This window comes from Vulpes vulpes, chromosome X, assembly GCF_048418805.1.
Source record: "Vulpes vulpes isolate BD-2025 chromosome X, VulVul3, whole genome shotgun sequence".
Classification (NCBI taxonomy): Eukaryota; Metazoa; Chordata; class Mammalia; order Carnivora; family Canidae; genus Vulpes; species Vulpes vulpes.
The window spans coordinates 26,068,933-26,088,540 of NC_132796.1; positions in this window are offsets into that span (position 1 = coordinate 26,068,933).

The following is a 19,608-nucleotide window of genomic DNA, read 5'->3' on the forward strand; positions in this document are numbered from 1 at the left end:
CTACATCCAGAGATCAAATGAGAGAACATCAGATCCGTATCTTATTGAATGAAACGGTCAGAATCATCTGATATTTAAATACCAACTTATTAACATTTAAATATATTCAAATAACTAATATTTAAATGATTATTTCTCTCTTCTGTTTTGCTTAACGCATATAGTTTAATTCATGTAAGTTAAATGAATATATGGTGAAGTTCCACTATAATATTTCTTTTCTTAAAATATTTTATTTATTTATTTGAGAGAGTGCATGCATGTGCGTGTGGTGGGGGATGGGGCACAGGGAGAGGGAAGGAAAGAATCTTTTTTTTTTTAAGATTTTATTTATTTATTCATGAGAGACACACACACACACACACAGAGAGAGAGGCAGAGGGAGAAGCAGGCTCCATGCAGGGAGCCCGATGTGGGACTCGTTCTTGGTTCTCCAGGATCACGCCCTGGGCCAAAGGCAGGCGCCAAACCGCTGAGCCACCCAGGCTGCCTGGAAAGAGAGAATCTTAAGCAGGCTCTATGCCCAGCATGGACCCCAACGCAGGACTGGGTCTCTCAACAGTGAAATCAGGACCTGAGCTGAAATCAAGAATTGGTTGCTTAATTGACTGAGCCACCCAGGTGCCCCTAAAAGATTTTATTTTTAAATAATCTCTATACCCAACATGGGGCTCAAACTTACAATCCTGAGATCAAGAGTCACATGCTCCACTGCCTGAGCCAGCCAGGCACCCTACTATTTCTCTTCTCTTCTTTAAACAGCGATCTGTGCCTTTAGATACCCCTTCCAAGTTGCAATCATGCACATTACATGCTGCGCATAGCTGTATCTTAACCTGAAATGATTGGTTTTGGAAATTATTCGAATGAGGGTTTGAACAAGGAGATGGCTTCATTCATACACAGCTGGCCAAACATTAATGATGAATCAAAGCAAATCTAGAAAAAGCAATCTCACTATTTTTAGGATCATAATGGACACAATCCCAGAATCTCCATTCATGTATAAAATGTGCTGAGGTGGGAGACATTGAGAGGGGAGCCCAAGCATTGACAAAATACCGTATCTTTCTTTTTTTATTGTGTTATAGGTTATACTTCTGCTCACTGGGCATCTTTTTCTTATCTGTAAATTGGTAGAATTGGACCAATGACCTCTATGGTCTATTCTAGTTTCTTAACATTGCTAAGGAAAATAAAATAAAAAAAAAAGAGAATAGATAGCATTACGAAACTGAGAACCATACTACATTCCTCTAAACACACACACATACACACATACACAGACACGCACATGCGCACATGCGTGCGCGCGCACACACACGCACAGGTGTCCCTTATTATCTTCTGGTGCATTTGTCATATGCCTTGTTTCCAGTCCTCCATTCTTTGTGGTGTGTGTGTACGCCTGCATGCATTTGTGCTTGCTTATGTGTGGGTGTTTTAGACGTGGCTCCGTTCTTTTTATGTGGCAAAAAATCATTCTGATAGTCTGAAACTAGACAGATTCCCAGGGCACCAGACTTTATGTTTGCATTGCAAACATTCTGCTTTTGATATTTAGTGGAGTCAGAAATGAGAACAGAGAAAAATAAAGTAATTAAATAATTTTGTGACTACAAATTATGCTGGGCAAAATTCTCTTTAATTGGCAATACTTTATGAACTCATTGGAGATAAATTTTTAGGTAACTTCTTTAAATATATCAGCCTCTGAAGAAAATTGTATATTAGTTTTTTATTTCAACTAGCTTGTGTACAGTTTTAATTTAATTATTTTTAAAGATTTTATTTATAAAGAATCTCTATACCCAATGTAGGGCTCAAATTTACAATCTCGAGATCAAGAGCCACATGCTCTACCCCTGAGCCAGTCAGGTGCCCCTACAGTTTTAATTTAATTTTTTTTGAAGATTTTATTTGCTTATTCATGAGAGACACACAAACAGAGAGAGAGAGAGAGAGAGAGGCAGAGACACAGGCAGAGGAGGAAGCAGGCTCCATGCAGGGAGCCGGATGCGGGGCTTGATCCCAGATCTCCAGGATCACGCCCTGGGCCAAAGGCTGGCACTAAACCACTGAGCCACCTGGGCTGCTCCAGTTTTAAGTTTAAAAACTCATGTTGTTTCTTGATTAATTGATAAATATATTCATTTGGTAAAACAAACATCTATGGAACATCTACTATGTGCCAAGCGTTAGTTTCAGTTATGAATAACATATAGCCTCTGATCTCAAGAAACTCAGGGTGGAGTGGGGAGAGGGAAGGAAGAATAATATAACAAACTTGCATAATTATGTTTTTGAAAATTTGGAAGGGTGATAGATTATTGCCTTGTAAGAAAAATAAATTCTTTTAGAAAAAATGTATAGGAATCCAAGTGATCTTTTCATTTATTTTTACCTGAAGACTTAACTTACAGAACTCACTAATAATGTAGATTATATTTATTTAAGGGTTGAGAGTCTAATTTTTTTTTGTTAATTCACAAATACAATTTATTTTTGTTCTGGTTTTATTTCCCTTTTTAATTTGGTTATTTTTCAAATTGAATTTTACCTACCCATAGTCAAGAGCAGTGGTTCTCAAAGTGTAGTCTGCAGACCACTGGGAGTCCCCAGGATACTTTCAGGGGGCCCATGCGGTCAAAATAATAATACTGAGACTGTATTTGCATTTTTCTCTGTGTTGTCAATGCAAAAGCAAATGTGGGAAAAATTGCTGACCTTTTTTTTTTTTTTAAGATTTTATTTATTTATTCATGAGAGACACAAAGAGAGAGGCAGAGGGAGAAGCAGGCTCCATGCAGGGAGCCTGACGTGGGACTCAATCCCGGGTCTCCAGGATCAGGCCCTGGGCTGAAGGTGGCGCTAAACCGCTGAGCCACCCGGGCTGCCCAATTGCTGACTTCTAAACACAAATTAAGGAACTGACACCAAACTGCACTAATAGTCATTATTTTCTTTATCTCCACATCACTGCCAAAAAGGATAGTTTCACTTACAATGTCTTTGAATGTGCAGTAAAAATGGTTAATTTTTTTAAAAGAAGATTTTGTTTATTCATGAGAGACACAGAGAGAGAGAAGCAGAGACATAGGCAGAGGGAGAAGCAGGCTCCTCGCAGGGAGCCCGATGCGGGACTCGATCCTGGGTCTCCAGGATCACGCCCTGGGCCGAAGGCAGATGCTCAACCTCTGAGCCACAGGCATCTGGTTAATTTTGTTAAATTTCGATCCTAAAAAATAAAAAATAATTAAAAAAATTCTATCCTCACTCATATTTATAATAGTCTGTGTAATGACAGATTTTATGCTGTGTGCCAAAGGACGGTTGTCATTTCAAGCAAAGGACTTGTGGGATTGTTTGTGTTGGGAACTGAACTCTGCTTTGTTCAGGGAGCACCATTTTTACTTGAAAGACTAGCGATAGGGATGCCTGCGGGGCTCGTTAAGCGCCTCACTTTTGATCTCCACTCAGGTTTCCATCTCAGGGTCGTGAGTTCGAGCCCGGTGTTGGACTCCACGCTGGGTGTGGAACCTACATAATTAAAAAAAAAAGAAAAAAGAAAAAATGGGGCAGCCCGGATGGCTCAGCAGTTTAGTGCCGCCTTCAGCCCAGGGCGTGATCCTGGAGACCCGAGATCGAGTCCCACGTCGGGCTCCCTGCATGGGGCCTGCTTCTCCCTCTGCCTGTGTCTCTGCCTCTTTCTCTCTGTGTCTCTATGAATAAATAAATAAAATCTTAAAAAAAATGAAAACGACTGATAGAGACAAACTATGGTGTTTCTAATGTGGGTATTTGGCAGACATTTTCTCAAAAATGAAGGAAGTGGGTCTGCCGCTATAGGAAACTCAACTGACAGGTATTTGTTGCCAATAAAAGCATTAACTCGCCTTCCTATTGTTTCTTAACAGGCCAGGGTCTCATGAATGTTAAGGAATTTTTGAGGTTCATTAGACCCAAAGACCTTTGGAATTTGTTGAAAGACAACTCAGTTTCCATGAGAAACAAAGTACAAAGATTGGTATGCAGTTCTGAATGTCTTGTAAATAAATCTACATGTTATCACTTTCACAATCCTGTGATTTGTAGTTAAGTTTTATGGGTAGTCAAATGCATCATGAGTTTACCCACATATTCTGTATCTTTTCTTGGAAGAATTTCAGTTGTTTAAGGCAATCGAGCTCACATGAGAAGAAATAGCTTGCTCACCAGCTGCGTGATGTCCACTATTTTACTAGGATGCCCATAACTGTAACTGCAGGTGACATTTATACCTATACAGTGGGGTGGTCAAAATATGGGAATAGGTCTTATGAAAATAGGGTGAACTCTTGGCAGACAAGTTTTAAAAACTCCACATATTATTACCTTTATAAAGTTCGTTTAAAACAGTTTTCTAGTTTAGAACGTTTATGATATTTAAAAAATGATGTATTTTCTCATTACGTAAATAACACATTCATTACAGAAAATTTGGGCAAGAACAAAAATTGTAAAAAAGAAAATGAAAATTCTCCATGATTTCACTATCCCAAATTCACTGCAGCTAATAATTTGGTGGGTTTCCTGCCAGGCTTTTTTCTCATCAGAGCCTGGCAGAGCTGGAAGGGACCTCAGAGATGATCTTGTCCAACTTACTCATTTTCCAGATGAAGAGAATTCATTAGAAACTTGACTCTTTCTCTGAGTTTGTTTCAAGTCATTTAAGCAAGAAGTGTCCAGTTATGATAAGACAGACCGTTGTGCAGTGCAGATATATCTGGAGAAACCCTGGGTTGTGTCATGGGTACAAGCCATGCCCAAGAGCTAACCCAGACAAAGAGCTTGCTAGAACCCAGTTTGCTCCTAAGGCCTTCCTGCTTTGATCATTGTCTGTGATGATGTGACATTTGGAGTTGCAGCAGTCATTCTGTGACCTAAGGAGACAAGCCCAAGGACAAAAAGCTCACACGCTAAAGGCAACAGAGTGGAATGAAAGAAAGAATAGAGGTCTTTAATGACATAATTGAGTAGCCAGACTAGCCCTAGTATTGCCCACCCTCAGATATCTTGGTGAGAAAAAGAAATACTTCTCTTGTTTCAGTTCTTTGAGTTGGGTATTCTGTTACTCATATTCTCCAAAATCCAAATTCATAACCCTGTGACCTTGGATGCATACAAATATTAACTATTCTCCGTCTGGTTGCCTACATTGGTAAAATAGAGATTAATGTACACACATATTTAACTAAGTTTTATACACTCTCATTTGTATTCTATTTCTGCCCTATAACATTCTATCATGACATTCTCCCGTGTTCTTCAAAATTTTTCTTAAAAGCACAATCTTTGGGATCCCTGGGTGGCGCAGCGGTTTGGCGCCTGCCTTTGGCCCAGGGCGCGATCCTGGAGATCCGGGATCGAATCCCACATCAGGCTTCTGGTGCATGGAGCCTGCTTCTCCCTCTGCCTGTGTCTCTGCCTCTCTCTCTCTCACTGTGTTCCTATCATAAATAAATAAAAAAATTAAAAAAAATATATTAAAAAAAAAAAAAATAAAAGCACAATCTTTGATGGCTACAGAGATGTTTGTCATATGTTTTTCTCCAAATGCCCCCCTTGAGTACTGGCATTATTAGCAAATGTTCTTTTGTATAAGGAAAGATTGCAGTGAATCCTCCTGGTATAGGAAGTTTTCTACCTTCAATTCTTTTTGGGGGATACATTTCTAAAACTGGAAATCCTGTGTCACATGTTTAAGGCTTATGATATCAAAGCCATATTGCCTCTCCAGTCTCTTAGAAATTTAACATTGCTATTAAAAGTGTACATGAGGGGCCCCTCGGTGGCTTAGTTAAGCCCCATGTTGGGCTCTTTGCTCAGTGGGGAGCCTACTTCTCCCTCTTCCTACTGTTTGCTCTCTCTCTCTTTCTCAAATAAATGAATAAAATCTTTTAAAAAAAGAAAGTATACATGAGGAGCACCTGGCTGGCTCAGTCGGTGGAGCATGCAACTCTTGGTCTTAGGGTGGTGAGTTCAAGCCTCATGTTGGGCATAGAGCTTACTTTAAATAAATAAATAATTTAAAAAAGTATACATTAGTGTGGAATGTTCATTTTGATAAGTGATGCATTTATGTGGTTCTAAATTCATTAAGTGTACACTGGAAATTTTTCCTCCCATTCCTTTTCCCTAGCCACCCAGTTCCTCCAAGGTTTCTGGGAAAAATTTCCAGATATACTGTAAGTGTATATAGGGCCGAGGCAGGAAACAGATGGTACAATTGAATTAATCAATTTAAGGAAAGAGATTATTTACAAAGTCAAGAGGGATGTTGGGAAGCCCACAGTCACAGGGTCGCTCCCTGGAGCTAGTGACAGGGGCCTCCGAGGACTAATGTGGGAAGAAGGGGAGGAAGGAGAACCTGCAGGCGAAAAGGCTGCGTCATGGAGAGGGCTGGCTTACAGGACCTTGACCTGCAGTGGAAATGCAGCCCCACGGGGAGGCACTGGCTGATTAAATCTGGTGGAGACCAGAGGGGCCAGGAGGCCTCCTCCCGGAGGCATCACCTCTCTTCTAAGGAAGCCTGGGGCTTTCGTGGCAGCAAGGCTGGTATACAGAGGATGGCTATGCGGAATTTCTGGAAGCTGGTGTTGCCCTTCTCACCAGTGCATTCCTTATTCCTTTAATCAAGGGAAGTGTCCTTTGGCCCCCCTACCCCAAAAGGAAAGTCCGAGACTGAAACTGTCTACTTACTTAGATTAATCTGTTGTCATATTCTCCCTCCCTCACTTTGTGACCTCCTCTCGGTGATCTGTCGGGCAGTTCCAGCCTATCCGCCATAGGCCATCATCTCGTCGGCTGAAGCTTCAGGAATCATCGTGGCAATGTACTAAGGTCCCAGGTGTATCTGCCAGGAGTTAGACTCCAAGTCACAGAAGAGTGACATTAGGCCCCTTTCCTTTTTTTAATATTTTATTTTATTTATTTATTCATGAGAGACACACACACACATACACACAGAGAGAGAGGCAGAGACACAGGCAGGGGGAGAAGCAGGCTCCATGCAGGGATCCCAATGTGGGACTCGATCCCGGGACTCCAGGATTACGCCCTGGGCCGAAGGCAGGCGCTATACCGCTGGGCCACCCAGGGATCCCCAGGCATCTTTCCATCTAGCCTTATGATCCGTTCTGGGGGTCCATTTCTGCTGCTCCCCATTGTTTGACTTCAGATTATTTAGAAAACAGAGCCCTATTCAGTGCTTAAATCCTCATATTTTCTCGAGAGTTGGGTTTGCCTGTGATTGTTAAGGTTTTATTAATTAATCAATCAATCAATTAATTAAATTTTAAAGATTTATTTATTTATTCATGAGAGACAAAGAGAGGGAGAGACACAGGCAGAGGGAGAAGCAGGTGCCTTAACGGGAGCCTGAAGCGGGACTCGATCCCGGAATCCCGGGATCACGCCCTGAGCCGAGGGCAGACGCTCAACCACTGAGCCCCCCAGGCGTCCCAATTGTTCAGATTTTAACACTGATTGTCCCACATCCCGAAACTCCCCTCAGTCCTGGGTGCGCCCCCCTAACTGAGACGTACAATCCCAGGGTAGAAACAAGGAGAGGGAAGGGAAAGCACCTGCGAAGAAGCAGGGACAGCAGATGCACGGGCGCATCTACAAGCTGGCGGGGCCTTCAAGGGAAGCTGCCCTGATTTTGGTCCTGCCGTTTATCTCGACAGGCTTCGCCAGCCGCCGCTCCTGCGAACAGGCGCGGGAAGGACAAAGGAAGAGGAACGCGTCTGCCGATTTCCTCCTGTCTCACATCTCTCATTGGTCAGAGTTCACCAGATGGAGGTTAGACCCTCTGCAACCCTTGGCTCTGCCACCTATAGCCTTCCTGAGCAGCTGCTAGGGAAGCCGCACTGCCTCCTTCCCGCCGCAGGGCTTCTGGATCCCGAGGGTGCGGGAGAAACCAGAGCCTCCGTGGTTCTGCTTATGTCAGGCCTCTGGGCACTGGAGCTGTGGGGTCATTAGAAACATCAGCTGGTCGCGCAATCTTTATTATTTTTATTTTATTTTATTATTTTTTAAAGATTTTATTTATTTATTTATTCATGAGACACAGAGAGAAAGAGAGGCAGAGACACAGGCAGAGGGAGAAGCAGGCTCCATGCAGGGAGCCCCACGCGGGACTCGATCCTGAGTCCCCAGGATCACACCCTGGCCTGAAGGTGGTGCTAAACCGCTGAGCCCCCCGGGCTGCCCCCCACCCCGCCCCGCAATTTTTATAATCACTCTCATTGCCAAGTGATCAAACCCCACAACCATTTGCTCTCACAGAACCTTGCCCTTCACCTACGCTGTGTGATCATCTGAATTATTGTGATGTCACTGAATCCACAGGGATTACCAGCATCCCAAGGAAGTGCTTTATGCACTCCTCTAATTTGTGATCCATCGGATCCCAGAATGGCATTTTAGTGTTCTGTGTCTTAGGGCCAATTCTGGGATCGATGACTGTACCATTCAGGGTCCCAGCATAAACCATATGGCACATTTATTTATTTTTTAAAAAGATTTTATTTACTTATTCATGAGAGACAGAGAGAGAAAGAGAGCCAGAGACAGAGACAGAGACATACACCGAGGGAGAAGCAGGCTCCCTGTGGGGTAGCCTGATGTGGGACTTGATCCCAGGACCCTGGGATCACGACCTGAGCCAAAGGCAGGTGCTCAACCCCTGAGCCGCCCAGGTGTCCCCATATAGGACATTTAAAGTGGGTAATTGAGGTGAGTTAGGAAACGGGCCACTTACAAAGGTAGGGGCGGGGTTTAAAGAAGGGATAGTGTGATACTCCAGGACTAGCACCAGCATGGGGGAGCAAACAGAGGGAAGAATAACCAGAGCCAGGTGAGAGTAGCTGTATGGAAAGGGCCACTAGACAGAATTTATGGCCTTTGATAGCAGGATATGGCCACTCACAGTCCAGCAGAGGAGGAGGAGTAAATACCTTGTCCTTACTCTCCTCTCACCTTCCAATCAACTGTTAATGCTTCCATTGACCACACCCAACCTTAAGCCACAAGATGGGATAGTTCAGTTTTGGGGGTACAGAATGGAGTATGGATTGGTAGAGTGTAGACTGGACGGTCAAATGGAAATCTCCAGTCCAAGTCTAAATCCTGTGCTTCTGGGCCGCCCCGGTGGTGCAGCGGTTTAGCGCCGCCTGCAGCCTGGGGTGTGATCCTGGAGAGCCGGGATCGAGTCTCGCTTCAGGCTCCCTGCACGGAGCCTGCTTCTCCCTCTGCCTGTGCCTCTGCCTCTCTCTCTCTCTCTCTCTCTCTCTCTGTCTCTGTCTCTCATGAATTAAAAAAAAAATCCTGTTCTTCTTATCGCTGTATATGAAGATTCTAGCCCATATTTATTGTTTGTAATATATAAATACATGGGAGATCTAGGAAAATATCACTATTATTTTATAACTCCATGCTTTCGAAATTCCTGTTGAGATTCTCCAATTCCATGGAGTCATCCACTGACCAGCCTACCAGTGACTGTCACCACAGAGTTTCAAAGACAGTGGTACTTACATTTACTACATTTTTAAGACAGATGTATTTTATGCACTTTTGGTATATTAAATAAAAAATATGATATAAAAGCACAATTACCCATAGAGCCATTTTTTTACTCTGTGCAATCATTTATTTAATAATACCTGCTTACTGAATTGACTATTGGCAACAAGGAAAACTATAATCAAAACAAAATTCATGAGTCTGACATTCTTGTGAGGAAGTTAGACATGGTTGGAGAGGAAGACAGAGGCTGATTTTACAGTAAGGAGTTTGTATTTACTTGTGGTAAAATGTAAAGTCATTGGAGGATTTAAGCAAGGTAGTAATATGATCCATATTCATCCAATATGAATTTTACTGTGAATGAAACAAAGAAACATAGCTCTACATTGTTTAATCTTTTCTTTTTTTTCTCTATAGATGCAGTGTTTATAGATGATACCTTTTATAACATTTAAAAGAATTTTAAAAGCTTAAGAGACATTTTTAAAAAAACAACAAAATATTTGTCATTAATTATTATTATTTGGCTGCGTATTCTTCCAGTCTAGGTAACCCAGGCTGTGAGGTTGGCTCGTCTCGGATGGCTTTGTTCACATTTCTGGTTATTGCCTCTATGTCAGGTGAGGCCGGGGATGACTTGACCATGTGTCCCTCATTATTCAGCGGGCTAGCCTGGGCTCATTCACATGGTTGTGATTACAGAGCTCCTGAGAGCAACGCCCAAGTACTTTTCAAGTCTTCACTGACGTCACATTTGCTATTGTTCCATTAAGCAGAGCAAGTCATATGGGCGAGCCAAGAGTCAGGGTCAAGGGCGCATGGAGAGAGAGAGGAAATTATTACAGTTCTTTTTGCAAACAATCCCCCACAGCTATTAGTGTATTGCTAACTATGTGAATTCATCCTCCGAGTTGCTCACGTTACAAACCTCATAGTTATTTTCTACCTCTCTTTTTTTCTCCTAGTCTAAAATGGGAAATTATTTAATTAGCTAAGTAAAAGATGTGCTGTGTGGGAAATCATTTTCTCTCCGTACTTTAACAATCCAAATATTAATATAAACTTTGATTACAGACCCATTACTGTTTTAATTAATTATATTCAGAAACTGGAAAGAAATAACATAATTGGCAGACTGAAATATAAAATTTATTTAAATTCCTTGCAACAAAATGTGGCTTAATATCCCAGTAATACATTTCATTTTATTTGTTTTCCTACAAATATGCAGAGGTAATCACCAATAAGTGGTAATATTTAAATACTTAGAAAAAATATTAAGTGGTGCTCCTGGCTTAGGTGATTGTGTATATGCTTCTTATCTGAAGTTGGCAGCAACTGAAATTAAATGGTTTTCCAAATGACTGCATTGTCAACCCACCTTCTTTCAGCTAACTATTTTTCGGTCATTGCTGTCTCCCAAGGGGGTTCCTTGCACTGCCGTGGAGTACCGACAATCCCATATGGCACTAAAGCTTCCTACAACCATTGGCTGGTGCAGCCCTATAAGGAGCCTTTAGTTAATTTATTTAGTGACTTATTTTTTTATTTTTTTAATTTTTAATTTTTTAAAAATATTTTTATTTATTCATGAGAGACACAGAGAGAGGGGGTAGAGACACAGAGGAAGAAGCAGGCACCACGTAGGGAGTCTGATATGGGACTCGATCCCGGGACCCCAGGATCATGACCTGAAACGAAGGCAGATGCTCAACCACTGAGCCACCCAGGCATTGCAGTTATTTAATTCTTAAAAAATATTTTATTTATTTATGAGAGACACAGAAAGAGGGGCAGAGACATAGGCAGAGGGAGAAGTAGGCTCCCTGTGGGGACTCGCTCCCAGGACCCTGGGATCATGACCTGAGCCAAAGGCAGATGCTCAACCACTGAGCCACCCAGGTGCCCCCTTATTTTTTTAAAAAAGATTTTGTTTATCTGAGAGAGAGAGAGAGAGAGAGAGAGAGAAAGAGAGAGAGGGAGAAAGGATGAGCACAGGATGGGGTAGAGGAAGAGGGAGAAGTAGACTCCCTGGTGAGTGGGAAGCCGATGCGGGGCTTGATCCCAGGACTCTTGGACCATGACCTGAGCTGAAGGCAGATTCTTAACCTACTGAGCCACCCAGGTGCCCCTATTTTTTAAATTCTATTTTAATTCCAGTGTAGTTAACCTAGGATGTTATATTAGTTTCAGGTGTACAATATAATGATTCAACACTTCATATATTTATTACTTGGTGCTCACTGTGGTAAGTATACTCTTTAATCCCCATCATCTATTTCACCCATTTGCCCCATTCACCTCCCCTCTGGTAACCATCTGTTTGTTCTCTAGAATTAAGAGTCTGTTTTTTTTGGTTTGTCTCTTTTTTCTTCCCTTTGATCATCTGTTTTGTTTCTTAAATTCCACATATGAGTGAGATCATATGGTATTTGTCTTTCTCTGACTGGTTTCACTTAGCATAATACACTCTAGCTCCATCCATGTCCTTGCAAATGGCAAAATTTCATTCTTTTTGATGTCTGAATGATATTGCATTACACACATACACATATCTCACATCATCTTTATCCATTCCTCTATTGATGGACACTTGGGCTGCTTCCATAATTTGGTCATTGTAAGTAATGGTGCAATAAACATAGGGGTGCATATATCCCTTCGAATCAGTGTTTTTGTATTCTTTGGGTAAATACCCAGTAGTGTGATTACCGGATCACAGGGTAGTTCTATTTTTAACTTTATGAGGCACCTCCATACTGCTCTCCACAGTGGCTGCATCAGTTTGCATTCCCACCAACAGTGTAAGAGGGTTCCCCTTTCTCTACATCCTCGCCAATACTTGTTGCTTGTGTTGTTGATTTTAGCCATTCTGACAGGTGTGAGGTCATATCTCATGGTGGTTCTGATTTGCATTTCCCTGATGATCAGTGATATTGAGCATCTTTTCATGTGTCTGTTGACCATCTGGTTGTCTTTTTTTGGAGAAATGTCTTTTTATTTTTTTATAAATTTATTTTCTCTTGGTGTTCAATTTACCAACATACAGAATAACACCCAGTGCTCATCCCATCAAGTGCCCCCCTCAGTGCCCGTCACCCAGTCACCCCCACTCCCCGCCCACCTACCTTTCTACCACCCCTAGTTTGTTTCCCAGAGTTGGGAGTCTCTCATGTTCTGTCTCCCTTTCTGATATTTCCCACTCATTTTATCTCCTTTCCCTTTTATTCCCTTTCACTATTTTTTATATTCCCCAAATGAATGAGACCATATAATGTTTGTCCTTCTTTTGGAGAAATGTCTGTTCATGTCTCCTGTATAAGTGTCTTTTAGAAAACACTGCATGGGGACCCTTTCCTGCCAGGAGGGGTGCGCTAGGATACAAGCATAGCATTGTAGAGGCATATTATTGGTCTCCACTCAAATTAGCTTCGTAACAATTCTGGGCCTCAGTTTATTCACCTGGAAAACAGGAGATTTACCTTTATGGTCTTGCTTCAACCTGCGGCTCTCTGAGTCTGTGTGGGCTCTGCTGGTGCAATGGAATCAACATTCTATTTAACCACAGAAACAGAGAAGGGGCCCTGAACACCCCCAGTTCTGGTGGGAGCAATCACAACCAGTGTCTGGTAACATGCTTAGCATTCTGCAGACGCAGATCCAAAGTTCAAGTGACACAAGTATAGGTAGGAATCCAAAATTTCATGTGCACTAAAGAGTTGCAATCCTTTGTGGCTGCTGTTGGTTCCATATGTTAGAAAACGTCTGTGCAGTGTCACCTCGTGGCTGAAAGGACTGTCCACCTGCATTCTGATGTTCATCAGTTTGACTGGGTCGGTAGGGAGTGTCCACAACTTTTTGGGCCTCAGATCTCCCTGAGGATCTGCAACAGCCCTAGGTGCGGTGAGTCCTCCATGCCATGTGCACATGCATGGAGCTGTGCCTCCCATGGGGCAAATGATTAGGAAGGCTCCATGGGTCTCAGGTGAGGTGGGAAACCTGCTTGCCTGGATAACTGCTTGCTCCCCTTCCCGACTGCTGACTTGTGTCAGGACATCGGTCCCCACCATCTCCACTCCAGCTGGCCCCCACGCCAGTCCAGCCACTCAACTTGAAAGGAAATTCTTCATCTCCAGGTATATTCTGCGTCCCCTTACGTTCACTTCCCTCAGATTGCTTTTTCTCCATACTGCTCAGGGCTTCTGTGTTGGGTAAACACTTGGTCAACCTGGTGTCGCACTAAGAGGTTTTAGACTAGACCCGGGAGTCCTGAGTCTCACAGTCTTTAGAGCCCAGTCCTAAACTTTGCTCTAAAATATCCCTGTCCCTGCCTTCCTCCCTCTCTGCCTCCCAATCTTAGAAGCACAAAGAGCAAAGAGCCCTCAAGTTCTTCAACTGCCATGTGAAACAGAATATTTTCCTGGCCGCCTAGGACCTCTATGGTATGGTTGTTCAAAACCCTCTGTGTGAGCAGCTGAACGAGAACTGTGGCTCTCGTGGGCACAGGGGAGTTCATCAGGAGTACTTGAAGCTGCAAGTAGCATAAAACCTGCCTCACAACGGTTTAAATAAAAACAGAGTTCAGTTATTTTTTTTTTCTTCAAAACAGAAAGTCTGAACGTAGGTGGTTGCTTGCATTCATCCAGCAATTCAAGGACTTTGGAGCTAGCAACTCTATAATCATTTGAGCTTTTCCTTCTGTTTGACCCCTTCTAGTTTTTATTCTGGCTTTATTGAGATATAATTGACATACAGCATTGTGTAAGTTTAAGGCATACAACATGATGATAGATTTATATATTATGAAATGATTACCACAGCAGGGTTAGTTCACCCCACATAATTATCATTTCCTTTTAGTAGTGAGAACATTTAAGATTTATTCTCAGCAACTTTTAAATATATAATACAGTACTAACTGTAGTCATCATGCTGTACATTAGATCCTCAGAACTTATTCATCCTATAATTGAAAGTTTGTGCTCTTGACTGACATCTCCACCCTCCCCCCCCCCCAAAACCAGCCCCTGGCAAACCACCATCCCACTCTCTGCTTTTTTTTTTTAAAGATTTTATTTATTTATTAATGAGAGACACACACACACAGAGGCAGAGACACAGGAAGAGGGAGAAGCAGGCTCCATGCAGGGAGCCTGATGTGGAACTCGATCCTGGGATCCCGGGATCACACCCTGAGCCGAAGGCAGACGCCACCCAGGCATCCCTCCAATCTCTACTTTTATGAGAATGACCTTTTCAGATTTCACATATAAGTGATAGCGTACAGTATATTCTTGGTCTGACTTATTTCACTTAGCATAATGCCCTGAAAATCCATCCATGCTGTTGCAAATGGTATTTGCTTCCTTCTCATGGCTGAAAAATAATCCGTGTGTATGTATGTTACATCTTCTTTGTCCATTCATCTGTAAAAGGACAATTAGGTTGTTTATGTATCTTAGCTATTGCAAATAATGCTGCAGTGAACACGGGAGTGCAGACCTCTCTTTGAGACCCTGCTTTTATTTCCTTTGGATATATACTCAAAAGAGCGATTGCTAGATCATATGGTAATTCCATTTTTAATTTTTTGAAGGATCTCCATACTGTTTTCCATAGTGGCTGCATCAATTTCCATTTCTATCAGTGGCACTCAAGAGTTCCCTTTTCTCCACTTCCTTGCCAACACTTGTTATCTCTTGTCTTTTTGAAAATTGCCATTCTAACAGGCATGAGGTGATAATCTCATGGTGGTTTTGATTTGCGTCTCCCTGATGATGACTGATGTTGAGCATCTTTTCATGTACCTGTTGGCCATTTCTCTCTTTTGGAAAGATGTCTATTCAGTTCCTCTGCTGAGTTTTAAATCGGATTGTTTGCTTTTTTGCTTTTGAGTCGTATGAATTCCTTATATGTTTTGGATATTAACCCTTTATCAGCTATGTGGTTTGTAAATATTTTCTCCCATTCTGTAGGTTGCCTTCTCATTTTGTTAATTATAGTCCCACTTATTTATTTTTGCTTTGGTTGATTGTGCTTTCGGTGTCATATCCAGATACTGTTGCTAAGACCAATGTCAACGACATTTTCTCCTATTTTTTTCTCTTAGGAGTCTTATGGTTTCAAGTCTTAAGTTTAAGTCCTTAATCCATTCTGAATTAGCTTTTGTGGGTGGTGTAGAATAAGGGTCCAATTTCATTCTTTTTGTGCGTGATTAACCACTTTTCCCAACATCACTTAATTGAAGAGACTATCCTTTCTCCATTGCGTGTTCTTGGGTCCCTTTTCAAATATTACTTGACTATATATACTTGGGTTGATTTCTGGGCTCTTGATTCTGTTTCATTGGTTTATGTGTCTATTTCTATGCCAGTACCATATTGTTTTGATAATTATAATTTTATAGTGTAGTTTTAAGTCAGGAAGTGTGATGCCTTTAGCTCTATTTTCCTTTCTTGAGATGCTTTGGCTATTCAGGATCTTTTGGAGTTCCATATGATTTTTAGAATTGCTTTTTCTATTTCTGTGAAAAATGCTAGCACAATTTTTTAAAAAAAATTATTTATTTATGATAGTCACACAAAGAGAGAGAGAGAGAGGCAGAGACACAGGCAGAGGGAGAAGCAGACTCCGTGCACCGGGGAGCCCGATGTGGGATTCGATCCCGGGTCTCCAGGATCGCGCCCTGGGCCAAAGGCAGGCGCCACCCAGGGATCCCCGCTAGCGCAATTTTGACAGATACAGCATTGAGGCTATAGATGTTTTTGGGTAATATGGATATTTTAACAATATTAATTTTTCCAGTCCATGAACATAGAGTATCTTTCCTTTTATTCGTTTCTTCTTCAATTTCTTTCAGCAAAATCTTAGTTTTCAGAGTACAAATCTTTCACCTCCTTGGCTAAATTTATTCTGAAATATTTTTATTGTTTTTGATGCTACCATGAATGTGACGGTGTTATTTCTTTTTTAGATATTATGCTATTCATGTATTGAAGTGTAACTGATTTCTGTATGTTGATTTTATATCCTGCAACTTTACTGAATTAGTTCATTAGGTCTAACAGGGCTTTTTTGGGTGGATTCTTAAGGATTTTCTATATATAAGATCATATTGTTTGCAAACACAGACATTTTTACTTCTTTCTTTCTGATTTGGATACCTTTTATTTATTTATTTATATTTTTGGATACCTTTCATGTCTTCTTACATAATTGCTCTGGCTAGGGCATCCAGTACTGTGTTGAAGAGAGCTAAGAGTGAGCATCCTTATTTTGTTCCTGATTTTAGAAAAAGAGTTTTCAATCTTTCACCATTAAGTATGATATTAGCTGTGGGCCACCTTTACTATGTTGAGCTACTTCCTTCTGTACCTAATTTTTTAAGTTTTTTTTTTCATTTTTTAAAGATTTTGTTTATTTATTCATAAGACACAGAGAGAGAGAAGGAGGCAGAGACAGAGGGAGAAGCAAGCTCCCCATGGAGCAGGGAGCCTGATATGGAACTTGATCCGAGGATCTTGGGATCATGACCTGAGCCGAAGGCAGACATTTAACCAATTGAGCCACCCGGGCACCCTATTTATTAAGTTTTTATTTTATTTTATTTTATTTTATTTTATTTATTTTTTAAAGAAAGATTTTATTTATTTATTCATTACAGACACACAGAGAGGCAGAGACACAGGCAGAGGGAGAAGCAGGCTCCATGCAGGGAGCCTGATGTGGGACTCGATCCAGGAACTCCAGGATCACACCCTGGGCCGAAGGCAGGCGCTAAACTGCTGAGCCACCCAGGCGTCCCTACGTTTTTATTTTAATTGCAGTATAGTTGATTTTTAACTTTCACTTTATTAATGTGGTGTATCACGTGGATTGGTTTGCGTACATTGAACCGTCCTTGCATCCCAAGGATGAATTCTACTTGGTCATGGTAAATGACCTATTTAATGTGCTGTTGAATTTAGTTTCCTAATATTTTGCATTTTTTTGCATCTATATTTATCAGATATTGGTCTATAGTTTTGTCTTATAGTGTCCTTATCTGGCTTTGGCATCAGGGTAATGCTGGTCTTGGAAAATGAGTTTGGGGATATAAATTCCTCTTCAGTTTTTTGGAAGGGTTTGAGAAGGATTGGCATTCACTCTTCTTTAAATGTTTGGTATAATTCCCCAGTAAAACCAATTGATCCTGGGCTTCTCTTTATTGGGAGATTTTTGGTTATTGATTCAATTTCTTTACTCATTATTGCTCTGTTTAGGTTTTCTATTTCTTCATGATTCAGTCTTGGTAAGCTGTATGTCTCTAATAATTTATCCATTTCTTCTTGGTTATTTACTTGGGTGGCATATAATTATTTATAAGAGTCTCTTCTGAGTCTTATGTATTTTTAAAAATTTTTTATTTATTTATGATAGTCACAAAGAGAGAGAGGCAGAGACATAGGCAGAGGGAGAAGCAGGCTCCATGCACCAGGAGCCCGATGTGGGATTCGATCCCGGGTCTCCAGGATCGCGCCCTGGGCCAAAGGCAGGCGCCAAACCGCTGTGCCATGCAGGGATCCCTTATGTATTTCTGTGGTATTAGTTGTAATCTTTTTCTCACTCCTGATGTTATTTATATTTTCTCTCTTTTTTTCATAGTCTAGTTGATCTTTTCTATTGTCTTTCTGGTGTCCATTTCATTTATTTCTGTTCTGATCTTTCTTATTTCTTTCCTTCTGCTGACTTTGGGTTTAGTTTGCTCTTTCTATTTTTTGAGGTGTAAAGTTAGGTTGCTTATTTGAGATCTTTGTTGTTCCTTAAAGTGGGCACTTTTCACTATAAAATTTCCTCTTATTTTTAAAAACAAATTGTATTTTTAAGTAATCTCTATGCTCAAAATGGGTCTTGAACTTAGAACCCTGCAATCCAGAGTTGCACGCTTCACTAACTGAGCCAGCCAGGTGCCCCCATAAAATTCCCTCCTAGAATTGTGTTAGCTGTATTCCATAAGTACTGGTACATTGTCTTTCCATTTTCATTTGTTTCAAGATATTTTTGATTTCCCTTTTTTGACTCATTGTTTATTCAGGACTGTGTTGTTTAATATCCACATATCTGTGAATTTTTTCAGTTTTCCTCTTCTTATTGATTTCTAGTTTCATATCATTGGGTTCAGAAAAGATACTTGGTATGGTTTTAATATTCTTAAATTTGCTAAGACTTATTCTATGGTCTAATCTATGATGTATCTTGGAGGATTTCCATGTGCACTTGAGAAGAACGTATATTCTGCTGCTGTTGGATGGAATATTCTGTATATGTGTGTTAGGTCAATTTGGTCTAAAGTATAGTTCAATTGCAGTGTTTATTGATTTTCTGTCTGGATGATCTATTCATTGTTGAAAGTGGGATCTATTAATTGTTGAAAGTGGGATATTTAAGTCTCCTATTATTATTGTATTGTGTATTTCTCCATGTAGATCTGTCTGTATTTGCTTAATATATATTAATAATATATTAATATATTTAGGGGTCTGATGTTGGGTTCATATATACTTATGATTACTATAGCCTCTTGATGAATTGACTCCTTTATCATTATAATATGACTTTCTTCGTCTCTTGTTACCATTTTTTGGCTTAAAGTCTATTTTGTTTGATATAAGTATAGCTAACCTTATTCTCTTTTGGTTTCTACTTGCATAAAATATCTTTTTCCATCCCTTCACTTTGAAACCATGTGTATCTTTAAAGCTGAAATGAGTCTCTTGTAGGTAGTATGTGTGTTTTTTTTCTGTATCCCCCAGCCACTCTATACCTTTTGATAGGTAATTTGATTCATTTACCATTAGAGCAATTATTGATAAGTACAGATTTACCAATGCCACCTTATTAATTGTTTTTGATTCTTTTTTTTTTAAATTTTTTATTTATTTATGATAGTCACACACAGAGAGAGAGAGAGAGAGAGAGAGAGAGGCAGAGACACAGGCAGAGGGAGAAGCAGGCTCCATGCACCGGGAGCCCGACATGGGATTCGATCCCGGGTCTTCA